The following is a 15,452-nucleotide window of genomic DNA, read 5'->3' as shown; positions in this document are numbered from 1 at the left end:
TGGAACCATTAGGCAAGGACCCCTAGTGTAACATAACGTATAGACTTAGTGTCGTTATGGAACCGTTAGGCAATCCTAGGACCCCTAGTGCAACAGAAAGTATAGAATTTTTGTTGTTACAGAACAATTAGGCAAGCCTAGGACCCCTAGTGCAACAGAACGTATAGACTTAGTGTCGTTATGGAACCATTAGGCAAGCCTAGGACCCCTAGTGCAACAGAACGTATAGACTTAGTGTCGTTATGGAACCATTAGGCAAGGACCCCTAGTGTAACATAACGTATAGACTTAGTGTCGTTATGGAACCGTTAGGCAATCCTAGGACCCCTAGTGCAACAGAAAGTATAGAATTTTTGTTGTTACAGAACAATTAGGCAAGCCTAGGACCCCTAGTGCAACAGAACGTATAGACTTAGTGTCGTTATGGAACCGTTAGGCAATCCTAGGACCCCTAGTGCAACAGAAAGTATAGAATTTTTGTTGTTACAGAACAATTAGGCAAGCCTAGGACCCCTAGTGCAACAGAACGTATAGACTTAGTGTCGTTATGGAACCATTAGGCAAGCCTAGGACCCCTAGTGCAACAGAACGTATAGACTTAGTGTCGTTATGGAACCATTAGGCAAGCCTAGGACCCCTAGTGCAACAGAACGTATAGACTTAGTGTCGTTATGGAACCAATAGGCAAGCCTAGGACCCCTAGTGCAACAGAACGTATAGACTTAGTGTCGTTATGGAACAATTAGGCAAGGACCCTAGTGTAACAGAACGTATACACTTAGTGTCATTATGGAACCATTAGGCAAGGACCCTTAGTGCAACAGAAGGTATAGACTTAGTGTCGTTACAGAACCATTAGGCAAGCCTAGGACCCCTAGTGCAACAGAAGGTATAGACTTAGTGTCGTTATGGAACCATTAGGCAAGCCTAGGACCCCTAGTGCAACAGAACGTATAGACTTAGTGTCGTTATAGAACCAATAGGCAAGCCTAGGACCCCTAGTGCAACAGAACGTACAGACTTAGTGTCGTTATAGAACCATTAGGCAAGCCTAGGACCCCTAGTGCAACAGAACGTATAGACTTAGTGTCGTTATAGAACCATTAGGCAAGCCTAGGACCCCTAGTGCAACAGAACGTATAGACTTAGTGTCGTTATAGAACCATTAGGCAAGCCTAGGACCCCTAGTGCAACAGAACGTATAGACTTAGTGTCGTTATGGAACCATTAGGCAAGCCTAGGACCCCTAGTGCAACAGAACGTACAGACTTAGTGTCGTTATGGAACCGTTAGGCAATCCTAGGACCCCTAGTGCAACAGAAGGTATAGACTTAGTGTCGTTATAGAACCAATAGGCAAGCCTAGGACCCCTAGTGCAACAGAACGTATAGACTTAGTGTCGTTATAGAACCATTAGGCAAGCCTAGGACCCCTAGTGCAACAGAACGTATAGACTTAGTGTCGTTATAGAACCAATAGGCAAGCCTAGGACCCCTAGTGCAACAGAAAGTATAGCATTTTTGTTGTTACAGAACAATTAGGCAAGCCTAGGACCCCTAGTGCAACAGAACGTATAGACTTAGTGTCGTTATGGAACCATTAGGCAAGGACCCCTAGTGTAACAGAACGTATAGACTTAGTGTCGTTATGGAACCATTAGGCAAGGATCCCTAGTGTAACAGAACGTATAGACTTAGTGTCATTACGGAACCATTATGCAAGGATCCCTAGAGCAACAGAACGTATAGACTTAGTGTCGTTATGGAACCATTAGGCAAGGATCCCTAGAGCAACAGAACGTATAGACTTAGTGTCGTTATGGAACCATTAGGCAAGCCTAGGACCCCTAGTGCAACAGAACGTATAGACTTAGTGTCGTTATGGAACCATTCGGAAAGGATCCCTAGTGTAACAGAACATATAGACTTAGTGTCGTTATGGAACCATTAGGCAAGGACCCCTAGTGTAACAGAACGTATAGACTTAGTGTCGTTATAGAACCATTAGGAAAGGACCCCTGGTGCAACAGAACATATACACCCAGTGTCGTTACGGAACCATTCGGAAAGGACCCCTAGTGTAACAGTAGGTTGTCTAATCATTTCAGTAACAACACTTACAGTGTAACGTTCCACTGAACAGTGTAAAGGTTCTTCTCTTTCATGACAAATCTGTCTAAACACCTACAATTTAGTCTGAAACACGAGAAAAAACACTAGTTTTAAGCTTCACTACTGTCCAAATCAGACAATGTGATTTGCATACCTGTTACCATTAGGCAAGCCTAGGACCCCTAGTGCAACAGAACGTATAGACTTAGTGTCGTTATGGAACAATTAGGCAAGGACCCTAGTGTAACAGAACGTACACACTTAGTGTCATTATGGAACCATTAGGCAAGGACCCCTAGTGCAACAGAAGGTATAGACTTAGTGTCGTTACGGAACCATTAGGCAAGCCTAGGACCCCTAGTGCAACAGAACGTATAGACTTAGTGTCGTTACAGAACAATTAGGCAAGCCTAGGACCCCTAGTGCAACAGAACGTATAGACTTAGTGTCGTTATAGAACCAATAGGCAAGCCTAGGACCCCTAGTGCAACAGAACGTATAGACTTAGTGTCGTTATGGAACCAATAGGCAAGCCTAGGACCCCTAGTGCAACAGAAAGTATAGAATTTTTGTTGTTACAGAACAATTAGGCAAGCCTAGGACCCCTAGTGCAACAGAACGTATAGACTTAGTGTCGTTATGGAACCATTAGGCAAGCCTAGGACCCCTAGTGCAACAGAACGTATAGACTTAGTGTCGTTATGGAACCAATAGGCAAGCCTAGGACCCCTAGTGCAACAGAACGTATAGACTTAGTGTCGTTATGGAACCATTAGGCAAGCCTAGGACCCCTAGTGCAACAGAACGTATAGACTTAGTGTCGTTATGGAACCATTAGGCAAGCCTAGGACCCCTAGTGCAACAGAACGTATAGACTTAGTGTCGTTATGGAACCAATAGGCAAGCCTAGGACCCCTAGTGCAACAGAACGTATAGACTTAGTGTCGTTATGGAACAATTAGGCAAGGACCCTAGTGTAACAGAACGTATACACTTAGTGTCATTATGGAACCATTAGGCAAGGACCCTTAAGGCAACAGAAGGTATAGACTTAGTGTCGTTACAGAACCATTAGGCAAGCCTAGGACCCCTAGTGCAACAGAAGGTATAGACTTAGTGTCGTTATGGAACCATTAGGCAAGCCTAGGACCCCTAGTGCAACAGAACGTATAGACTTAGTGTCGTTATAGAACCAATAGGCAAGCCTAGGACCCCTAGTGCAACAGAACGTACAGACTTAGTGTCGTTATAGAACCATTAGGCAAGCCTAGGACCCCTAGTGCAACAGAACGTATAGACTTAGTGTCGTTATAGAACCATTAGGCAAGCCTAGGACCCCTAGTGCAACAGAACGTATAGACTTAGTGTCGTTATAGAACCATTAGGCAAGCCTAGGACCCCTAGTGCAACAGAACGTATAGACTTAGTGTCGTTATGGAACCATTAGGCAAGCCTAGGACCCCTAGTGCAACAGAACGTACAGACTTAGTGTCGTTATGGAACCGTTAGGCAATCCTAGGACCCCTAGTGCAACAGAAGGTATAGACTTAGTGTCGTTATAGAACCAATAGGCAAGCCTAGGACCCCTAGTGCAACAGAACGTATAGACTTAGTGTCGTTATAGAACCATTAGGCAAGCCTAGGACCCCTAGTGCAACAGAACGTATAGACTTAGTGTCGTTATAGAACCAATAGGCAAGCCTAGGACCCCTAGTGCAACAGAAAGTATAGCATTTTTGTTGTTACAGAACAATTAGGCAAGCCTAGGACCCCTAGTGCAACAGAACGTATAGACTTAGTGTCGTTACGGAACCATTAGGCAAGCCTAGGACCCCTAGTGCAACAGAACGTATAGACTTAGTGTCGTTACAGAACAATTAGGCAAGCCTAGGACCCCTAGTGCAACAGAACGTATAGACTTAGTGTCGTTATAGAACCAATAGGCAAGCCTAGGACCCCTAGTGCAACAGAACGTACAGACTTAGTGTCGTTATAGAACCATTAGGCAAGCCTAGGACCCCTAGTGCAACAGAACGTATAGACTTAGTGTCGTTATAGAACCATTAGGCAAGCCTAGGACCCCTAGTGCAACAGAACGTATAGACTTAGTGTCGTTATAGAACCATTAGGCAAGCCTAGGACCCCTAGTGCAACAGAACGTATAGACTTAGTGTCGTTATGGAACCATTAGGCAAGCCTAGGACCCCTAGTGCAACAGAACGTACAGACTTAGTGTCGTTATGGAACCGTTAGGCAATCCTAGGACCCCTAGTGCAACAGAAGGTATAGACTTAGTGTCGTTATAGAACCAATAGGCAAGCCTAGGACCCCTAGTGCAACAGAACGTATAGACTTAGTGTCGTTATAGAACCATTAGGCAAGCCTAGGACCCCTAGTGCAACAGAACGTATAGACTTAGTGTCGTTATAGAACCAATAGGCAAGCCTAGGACCCCTAGTGCAACAGAAAGTATAGCATTTTTGTTGTTACAGAACAATTAGGCAAGCCTAGGACCCCTAGTGCAACAGAACGTATAGACTTAGTGTCGTTATGGAACCATTAGGCAAGGACCCCTAGTGTAACAGAACGTATAGACTTAGTGTCGTTATGGAACCATTAGGCAAGGATCCCTAGTGTAACAGAACGTATAGACTTAGTGTCATTACGGAACCATTATGCAAGGATCCCTAGAGCAACAGAACGTATAGACTTAGTGTCGTTATGGAACCATTAGGCAAGGATCCCTAGAGCAACAGAACGTATAGACTTAGTGTCGTTATGGAACCATTAGGCAAGCCTAGGACCCCTAGTGCAACAGAACGTATAGACTTAGTGTCGTTATGGAACCATTCGGAAAGGATCCCTAGTGTAACAGAACATATAGACTTAGTGTCGTTATGGAACCATTAGGCAAGGACCCCTAGTGTAACAGAACGTATAGACTTAGTGTCGTTATAGAACCATTAGGAAAGGACCCCTGGTGCAACAGAACATATACACCCAGTGTCGTTACGGAACCATTCGGAAAGGACCCCTAGTGTAACAGTAGGTTGTCTAATCATTTCAGTAACAACACTTACAGTGTAACGTTCCACTGATCAGTGTAAAGGTTCTTCTCTTTCATGACAAATCTGTCTAAACACCTACAATTTAGTCTGAAACACGAGAAAAAACACTAGTTTTAAGCTTCACTACTGTCCAAATCAGACAATGTGATTTGCATACCTGTTACCATTAGGCAAGCCTAGGACCCCTAGTGCAACAGAACGTATAGACTTAGTGTCGTTATGGAACAATTAGGCAAGGACCCTAGTGTAACAGAACGTACACACTTAGTGTCATTATGGAACCATTAGGCAAGGACCCCTAGTGCAACAGAAGGTATAGACTTAGTGTCGTTACGGAACCATTAGGCAAGCCTAGGACCCCTAGTGCAACAGAACGTATAGACTTAGTGTCGTTACAGAACAATTAGGCAAGCCTAGGACCCCTAGTGCAACAGAACGTATAGACTTAGTGTCGTTATAGAACCAATAGGCAAGCCTAGGACCCCTAGTGCAACAGAACGTATAGACTTAGTGTCGTTATGGAACCAATAGGCAAGCCTAGGACCCCTAGTGCAACAGAAAGTATAGAATTTTTGTTGTTACAGAACAATTAGGCAAGCCTAGGACCCCTAGTGCAACAGAACGTATAGACTTAGTGTCATTATGGAACCATTAGGCAAGCCTAGGACCCCTAGTGCAACAGAACGTATAGACTTAGTGTCGTTATGGAACCAATAGGCAAGCCTAGGAGCCCTAGTGCAACAGAACGTATAGACTTAGTGTCGTTATGGAACCATTAGGCAAGCCTAGGACCCCTAGTGCAACAGAACGTATAGACTTAGTGTCGTTATGGAACCATTAGGCAAGCCTAGGACCCCTAGTGCAACAGAACGTATAGACTTAGTGTCGTTATGGAACCAATAGGCAAGCCTAGGACCCCTAGTGCAACAGAACGTATAGACTTAGTGTCGTTATGGAACAATTAGGCAAGGACCCTAGTGTAACAGAACGTATACACTTAGTGTCATTATGGAACCATTAGGCAAGGACCCTTAGTGCAACAGAAGGTATAGACTTAGTGTCGTTACAGAACCATTAGGCAAGCCTAGGACCCCTAGTGCAACAGAAGGTATAGACTTAGTGTCGTTATGGAACCATTAGGCAAGCCTAGGACCCCTAGTGCAACAGAACGTATAGACTTAGTGTCGTTATAGAACCAATAGGCAAGCCTAGGACCCCTAGTGCAACAGAACGTACAGACTTAGTGTCGTTATAGAACCATTAGGCAAGCCTAGGACCCCTAGTGCAACAGAACGTATAGACTTAGTGTCGTTATAGAACCATTAGGCAAGCCTAGGACCCCTAGTGCAACAGAACGTATAGACTTAGTGTCGTTATAGAACCATTAGGCAAGCCTAGGACCCCTAGTGCAACAGAACGTATAGACTTAGTGTCGTTATGGAACCATTAGGCAAGCCTAGGACCCCTAGTGCAACAGAACGTACAGACTTAGTGTCGTTATGGAACCGTTAGGCAATCCTAGGACCCCTAGTGCAACAGAAGGTATAGACTTAGTGTCGTTATAGAACCAATAGGCAAGCCTAGGACCCCTAGTGCAACAGAACGTATAGACTTAGTGTCGTTATAGAACCATTAGGCAAGCCTAGGACCCCTAGTGCAACAGAACGTATAGACTTAGTGTCGTTATAGAACCAATAGGCAAGCCTAGGACCCCTAGTGCAACAGAAAGTATAGCATTTTTGTTGTTACAGAACAATTAGGCAAGCCTAGGACCCCTAGTGCAACAGAACGTATAGACTTAGTGTCGTTATGGAACCATTAGGCAAGGACCCCTAGTGTAACAGAACGTATAGACTTAGTGTCGTTATGGAACCATTAGGCAAGGATCCCTAGTGTAACAGAACGTATAGACTTAGTGTCATTACGGAACCATTATGCAAGGATCCCTAGAGCAACAGAACGTATAGACTTAGTGTCGTTATGGAACCATTAGGCAAGGATCCCTAGAGCAACAGAACGTATAGACTTAGTGTCGTTATGGAACCATTAGGCAAGCCTAGGACCCCTAGTGCAACAGAACGTATAGACTTAGTGTCGTTATGGAACCATTCGGAAAGGATCCCTAGTGTAACAGAACATATAGACTTAGTGTCGTTATGGAACCATTAGGCAAGGACCCCTAGTGTAACAGAACGTATAGACTTAGTGTCGTTATAGAACCATTAGGAAAGGACCCCTGGTGCAACAGAACATATACACCCAGTGTCGTTACGGAACCATTCGGAAAGGACCCCTAGTGTAACAGTAGGTTGTCTAATCATTTCAGTAACAACACTTACAGTGTAACGTTCCACTGATCAGTGTAAAGGTTCTTCTCTTTCATGACAAATCTGTCTAAACACCTACAATTTAGTCTGAAACACGAGAAAAAACACTAGTTTTAAGCTTCACTACTGTCCAAATCAGACAATGTGATTTGCATACCTGTTACCATTAGGCAAGCCTAGGACCCCTAGTGCAACAGAACGTATAGACTTAGTGTCGTTATGGAACAATTAGGCAAGGACCCTAGTGTAACAGAGCGTACACACTTAGTGTCATTATGGAACCATTAGGCAAGGACCCCTAGTGCAACAGAAGGTATAGACTTAGTGTCGTTACGGAACCATTAGGCAAGCCTAGGACCCCTAGTGCAACAGAACGTATAGACTTAGTGTCGTTACAGAACAATTAGGCAAGCCTAGGACCCCTAGTGCAACAGAACGTATAGACTTAGTGTCGTTATAGAACCAATAGGCAAGCCTAGGACCCCTAGTGCAACAGAACGTATAGACTTAGTGTCGTTATGGAACCAATAGGCAAGCCTAGGACCCCTAGTGCAACAGAAAGTATAGAATTTTTGTTGTTACAGAACAATTAGGCAAGCCTAGGACCCCTAGTGCAACAGAACGTATAGACTTAGTGTCGTTATGGAACCATTAGGCAAGCCTAGGACCCCTAGTGTAACAGAACGTACAGACTTAGTGTCGTTATGGAACCATTAGGCAAGGACCCCTAGTGTAACATAACGTATAGACTTAGTGTCGTTATGGAACCATTAGGCAAGGACCCCTAGTGTAACAGAACGTATAGACTTAGTGTCGTTATGGAACCATTAGGCAAGGATCCCTAGTGTAACAGAACGTATAGACTTAGTGTCGTTATGGAACCATTAGGCAAGGATCCCTAGAGCAACAGAACATATAGACTTAGTGTCGTTATGGAACCATTAGGCAAGCCTAGGACCCCTAGTGCAACAGAACGTATAGACTTAGTGTCGTTATAGAACCATTAGGAAAGGACCCCTGGTGCAACAGAACATATACACCCAGTGTCGTTACGGAACCATTCGGAAAGGACCCCTAGTGTAACAGTAGGTTGTCTAATCATTTCAGTAACAACACTTACAGTGTAACGTTCCACTGATCAGTGTAAAGGTTCTTCTCTTTCATGACAAATCTGTCTAAACACCTACAATTTAGTCTGAAACACGAGAAAAAACACTAGTTTTAAGCTTCACTACTGTCCAAATCAGACAATGTGATTTGCATACCTGTCTTTTGGAAGAAAACAACTAAATTCCTCTGTGTGTTTTCAGTTTGAATCCCACCAATACCTGACTGTCAACCATTCACCACATTCTGTCAACCATTCACCACAGTCTGTCAACCATTCACCACAGTCTGTCAACCATTCACCACAGTCTGTCAACCATTCACCACAGTCTGTCAACCATTCACCACATTCTGCATTTGTGTGAATTGATGAGAAGATGAGAGAAGTTAATATGCATTAAAGCGTGGTGTCAGAGCCCTGGCACACTGAGATAACAGCCTTATCTCTTCTCTGACTGATAACACCCAACATGGGCGAAAGAGGGGGGGATGAGGTAGAGAGGGAGAACAGGATGATGGGGAGGAGAGAGAAAGGAGGGGAAGAGGGGGAGTGGGGAGGAGAGAGAAGGGAGGGGAGGAGGGGAAGTGAGGAGGAAAGAAGAAGTGGAGTGGGAGAGGTTAAGGGTGGGAAGGGGAGGTGAGGGGAAGGGAGGAAGGAGGAATGAGATAGGGAGGAGGGGAAAGAAGAGACAGGGAGGATAGAAAGAGGACAATGAGGAGAGGGAGGATAGAGGGAGGATATACTGTAGAGGAGACAGAGGATAGAGGGAGGATAAAGAGGAGAGAGGATAGAGGTAAAGGATAGAGGGAGGATATAGAGAAGATAAAGAGAGGGCAGAAGGAGGATATAGAGGAGAAATGATAGAGATGGATATAGAGGAGACAGTGGATAGAGGGAGGATATAGAGGAGACAGAGTAGATAGAGGAAGTATATAGAGGAGACAGAGAGGATAGAGGAATTATATAGAGGAGACAGAGGATAGAGGGAGGATAAAGAGGGGAGAGAGGATAGAGACAATGAGATGAGGCAGAGAGGATTGAGGGAGAATGTAGAGGATAAAGGGAGGATATAGAGGAGACAGAGATTATAGAGACAAGGAAAGGAAACAGGACAGAGGGTGGACATAGAGGTGAAAGAGAGGATAGAGGGAGGATATAGAGGAGACAGAGAGGATAGAGGAATGATATAGAGGAGGCAGAGAGGATAGAGGGAGAATATAGAGGATAAAGGGAGGATATAGAGGTGACAGAGAGGATAGAGGGAGGATATAGGGGAGACAGAGAGGATAGAGACAATGAGAGGAGGCAGAGATGATATAGCAGGGGTACAGAGGAGACAGATAGGATAGAGAGGAGGATATATAGGAAACAGAGAGGATAAAAGAAGGATAAAGAGTAGATGTCGAGGATAGAGGGAGGATTTAGAAGAGACAGAGTGGATAGAGACAAGGAGAGGAAGCAGAGAGGATAGAGGGAGGATATAGAACAGACATAGAGGATAGAGGGAGGATATAGAGGGGACAGAGATGATAGTGACAAGGATAGGAGACAGATAGGATAGAGGGAGGATATAAAGGAGTCAGAGATGATAGAGGGAGGATATAGAGGAGACAGAGGGTAGAGGGAGGATATAGAGGAGACAGAGTAGATAGAGGATGATTATAGAGGAGACAGAGGGTTGAGAGAGGATATAGAGGAGAAACAGTAGGTAGAGGAAGAATATTGTGGAGACAGAGAGGATAGAGGGAGGATATAGAGGAGACAGAAAGGGCCGAGGAAAGATATACAGGAGGCAGAGAGGATAGAGGGAGAATATAGAGGATAAAGGGAGGATATAGAGGAGAGAGAGAGGATAGTGGGAGGATAGAGAGGAGACAGATGATAGCGGGAGGATATAGAGGAGTAGGATAGGATAGAGGAATGATAAAGAAGAGACAGAGAGGATAGAGGAATGATATGAAGAAGAAAGAGAGGATAGATGTAGGACATAGAGGAGCCTGAGATGATAGATACAAGGAGAGGAGACAGAGAGGATAGTTGTAGGACATAGAGAAGCCTGAGATGATAGATACAAGGAGAGGAGACAGAGAGGATAGAGGAATGATATAGAGGAGGCAGAGTTGATAGTTGTAGGACATAGAGGAGCCTGAGATGATAGATACAAGGAGAGGAGACAGAGAGGATAGCGGGTGGATGTAAAGGAGAAAGAGGGGATAGAGGAAGGACATAGAGAAGACAGAGGAATGATATAGGTTAGGCAGAGAGGATAGAGGGAGGTTATATAGGAGACAGAGTGGATAGATGGAGGATATAGAGAGGATAGAGGAAGAATATAGAGGAGACTGAGAGGATATAGGAAGAATATAGAGGAGAAGGAGAGAATCGTGGAATTAAATAGAGGAGGAAGAGAGGATAGAACGAGGATACAGAGGAGACAGAGAGGATAGAGGGAGGATATAGAAGAGAAAGAGAGGATAGAGGAATGAAAAAGAGGAGGCAGAGAGGATAGAACGAGGATATAGAGGAGACAGAGAGGATAGAGGGAGGATATAGAAGAGAAAGGGAGGATAGAGGGATGAAAAAGAGAAGGCAAAGAGGAGGCAGAGAGTTTATAGAGGAGACAGAAAGGATAGAGAGGATATTGAGGAGACATAGAGGATAGAGTTAAGATATAGAGGAGACAGAGAGGATATAGAGGAGGCAGAGAGGATAGAGGGAGGATATATAGGAGACATAGAGGATAGAGGGAGGACATATAGGAAACAGAGAGGAAAAAGTGAGAATATAGAGGAAACAGAGAGGATAGAAGGGTGGATACAGAGGCAACAGAGAGGATAGAGACAATGAGAGGAGACAGAGAGGATAGAGCAGGGATACAGAGGAAACAGAGAGGATAGAGGGTGGATACAGAGAAACAGAGAGGATAGAGGAAGGACTTAAATGATACAGAGAGGGTAGAGGGAGGATATAGAGAAGGACTGATAAAGGATGGAGGATATATAGGAGTCAGAAAGGATAGAGAGAGGATATAGAGGAGATATAGAGGATAGAGGGAGGATATAGAGGAGAGAGAGGATAGAGACAAGAAGAGGTGGCAGAGAAGATAGAGGGAGGATAAAGAGGAGAAATAGAGGATAGAGACAAGGAGAGGAGGGAGATAGGATAGAGGGAGGATATAGAGCAGACGGAGATGATAGAGACAAGGAGAGGAGACAGAGTGGATAGAGCAGGGATACAGAGGAAACAGAGAGGATTAGAGACAAGAAGAGGAGAAAGAGAGGATAGAGACAAGGAGAGGAGACAGAGAGGATAGAGCAGGGATACAGAGGAAAGAGAGGATAGAGACAAGTAGATGAGAAAGAGAGGATAGAGACAAGGAGAAGAGGCAGAGATGATAGAGCAGGGATACAGGGGAAACAGAGAGGATAGAGACAAGGATAGTAGGCAGAGAGGATAGAGACAAGGAGAGGAGAAAGAGAGGATAGAGACAAGGAGAGGAGAAAGATAGGATATAGGGAGGATACAGAGGAGACAGAGAGGGTAGAGACAAGGAGAGGAGAAAGAGAGGATAGATAAAAGGAGAGGAGGCAGAGAGGATATAGGGAGGATACAGAGACGACAGAGAGGATAGAGACAAGGAGAGGAGGCAGAGAGGATAGAGACAAGGAGAGGAGACAGAGAGGAGAGAGCAGGGATACAGAGGAAACCGAGAGGAAAGAGACAAGGAGAGAAGCAAGAGAGGATAGAGACAAGGAGAGGAGGCAGAGATGATAGAGCAGGCATACAGAGGAAACAGAGAGGATACAGACAAGGAGAGGAAACAGAGAGGATAGAGACAAGGATAGGAGAAAGAGAGGATAGAGACAAGGAGAGGAGACAGAGAGGATAGAGACAAGGAGATGAGGCAGAGAGGGATGAAAAAGAGGAGGCAGAGAGGATAGAGGGAGAATATAGAGGAGACAGAGAGGATAGAGGTATGATATGGAGGAGGTAGAGAGTTTATAGAGGAGACAGAAAGGATAGAGAGGATATTGAGGAGACATAGAGGATAGAGTTAAGATATAGAGGGGAGAGAGTGGATATAGAGGAGGCAGAGAGGATAGAGGGAGGATATATAGGAGACATAGAGGATAGAGGGAGGACATATAGGAAACAGAGAGGAAAAAGTGAGAATATAGAGGAAACAGAGAGGATAGAGACAAGGATAGGAGAAAGAGAGGATATAGACAAGGAGAGGAGACAGAGAGGATAGAGCAGGGATACAGAGATAACAGAGAGGATAGAGGGTGGACACAGAGGAAACAGAAAGGATAGAGGAAGGACTTAAAGGAAACAGAGAGGGTAGGGGAGGATATAGAGAAGGACTGATAAAGGATGGAGGAGTATAGAGCAGGGATACAGAGGAGACAGAGAGGATAGAGACAAGGAGAAGAGAAAGAGAGGATAGAGACAAGGAGAGGAGACAGATAGGATAGAGCAGGGATACAGAGGAAAACAGAGAGGAAAGAGACAAGGAGAGAAGCAAGAGAGGATAGAGACAAGGAGAGGAGGCAGAGATGATAGAGCAGGCATACAGAGGAAACAGAGAGGATACAGACAAGGAGAGGAAACAGAGAGGATAGAGACAAGGAGAGGAGAAAGAGAGGATAGAGACAAGGAGAGGAGACAGAGTGGATAGAGACAAGGAGAGGAGAAAGAGAAGATAGAGACAAGGAGAGGAGACAGAGAGGATGGAGACAAGGAGAGGAGACAGAGAGGATAGAGACAAGGAGCGGTGAAAGAGAGGATAGAGAAAAGGAGAGGAGGCAGAGAGTATAGAGCAAAGATACAGAGGAGAAAGCGAGGATAGAGACAATGAGAGGAGAAAGAGATCATAGAGACAAGGAGAGGAGCCAGAGAGGATATAGGGAGGATACAGAGGAGAAAGAGAGGATAGAGACAAGAAGAGGAGAAAGAAAGGATATAGACAAGGATAGGAGAAAGAGAGGATAGAGACAAGGAGATGAGGCAGAGAGGGATGAAAAAGAGGAGGCAGAGAGGATAGAGGGAGAATATAGAGGAGACAGAGAGGATAGAGGTATGATATGGAGGAGGCAGAGAGTTTATAGAGTAGACAGAAAGGATAGAGAGGATATTAAGGAGACATAGAGGACAGAGTTAAGATATAGAGGGGAGAGAGTGGATATAGAGGAGGCAGAGAGGATAGAGGGAGGATATATAGGAGACATAGAGGATAGAGGGAGGACATATAGGAAACAGAGAGGAAAAAGTGAGAATATAGAGGAAACAGAGAGGATAGAGTGTGGATACAGAGGAAAAAGAGAGGATAGAGACAAGGATAGGAGAAAGAGAGGATATAGACAAGGAGAGGAGACAGAGAGGATAGAGCAGGGATATAGAGATAACAGAGAGGATAGAGGGTGGACACAGAGGAAACAGAAAGGATAGAGGAAGGACTTAAAGGAAACAGAGAGGGTAGGGGAGGATATAGAGAAGGACTGATAAAGGATGGAGGAGTATAGAGCAGGGATACAGAGGAGACAGAGAGGATAGAGACAAGGAGAAGAGAAAGAGAGGATAGAGACAAGGAGAGGAGACAGATAGGATAGAGCAGGGATACAGAGGAAAACAGAGAGGAAAGAGACAAGGAGAGAAGCAAGAGAGGATAGAGACAAGGAGAGGAGGCAGAGATGATAGAGCAGGCATACAGAGGAAACAGAGAGGATACAGACAAGGAGAGGAAACAGAGAGGATAGAGACAAGGAGAGGAGAAAGAGAGGATAGAGACAAGGAGAGGAGACAGAGTGGATAGAGACAAGGAGAGGAGAAAGAGAAGATAGAGACAAGGAGAGGAGACAGAGAGGATGGAGACAAGGAGAGGAGACAGAGAGGATAGAGACAAGGAGCGGTGAAAGAGAGGATAGAGAAAAGGAGAGGAGGCAGAGAGTATAGAGCAAAGATACAGAGGAGAAAGCGAGGATAGAGACAATGAGAGGAGAAAGAGATCATAGAGACAAGGAGAGGAGCCAGAGAGGATATAGGGAGGATACAGAGGAGAAAGAGAGGATAGAGACAAGAAGAGGAGAAAGAAAGGATATAGACAAGGATAGGAGAAAGAGAGGATAGAGACAAGGAGATGAGGCAGAGAGGGATGAAAAAGAGGAGGCAGAGAGGATAGAGGGAGAATATAGAGGAGACAGAGAGGATAGAGGTATGATATGGAGGAGGCAGAGAGTTTATAGAGTAGACAGAAAGGATAGAGAGGATATTAAGGAGACATAGAGGACAGAGTTAAGATATAGAGGGGAGAGAGTGGATATAGAGGAGGCAGAGGAGATAGAGGGAGGATATATAGGAGACATAGAGGATAGAGGGAGGACATATAGGAAACAGAGAGGAAAAAGTGAGAATATAGAGGAAACAGAGAGGATAGAGTGTGGATACAGAGGAAAAAGAGAGGATAGAGACAAGGAGAGGAGAAAGAGAGGATATAGACAAGGAGAGGAGACAGAGAGGATAAAGCAGGGATACAGAGGAAACAGAGAGGATAGAGGGTGGACACAGAGGAAACAGAAAGGATAGAGGAAGGACTTAAAGGAAACAGAGAGGGTAGAGGGAGGATATAGAGAAGGACTGATAAAGGATGGAGGAGTATAGAGCAGGGATACAGAGGAGACAGAGAGGATAGAGACAAGGAGAAGAGAAAGAGAGGATAGAGACAAGGACAGGAGACAGAGTATAGAGCAGGGATACAGAGGAAACAGATTGGATAGAGACAAGGAGAGGAGAAAGAGAGGATATAGGGGGGATACAGAGGAGAAAGAGAAGATAGAGACAA

This window comes from Oncorhynchus mykiss, chromosome 12 (genome assembly GCF_013265735.2).
Source record: "Oncorhynchus mykiss isolate Arlee chromosome 12, USDA_OmykA_1.1, whole genome shotgun sequence".
Classification (NCBI taxonomy): Eukaryota; Metazoa; Chordata; class Actinopteri; order Salmoniformes; family Salmonidae; genus Oncorhynchus; species Oncorhynchus mykiss.
The sequence above is the reverse complement of the archived record's forward strand: the minus strand, read 5'-3'. Positions refer to the sequence as shown.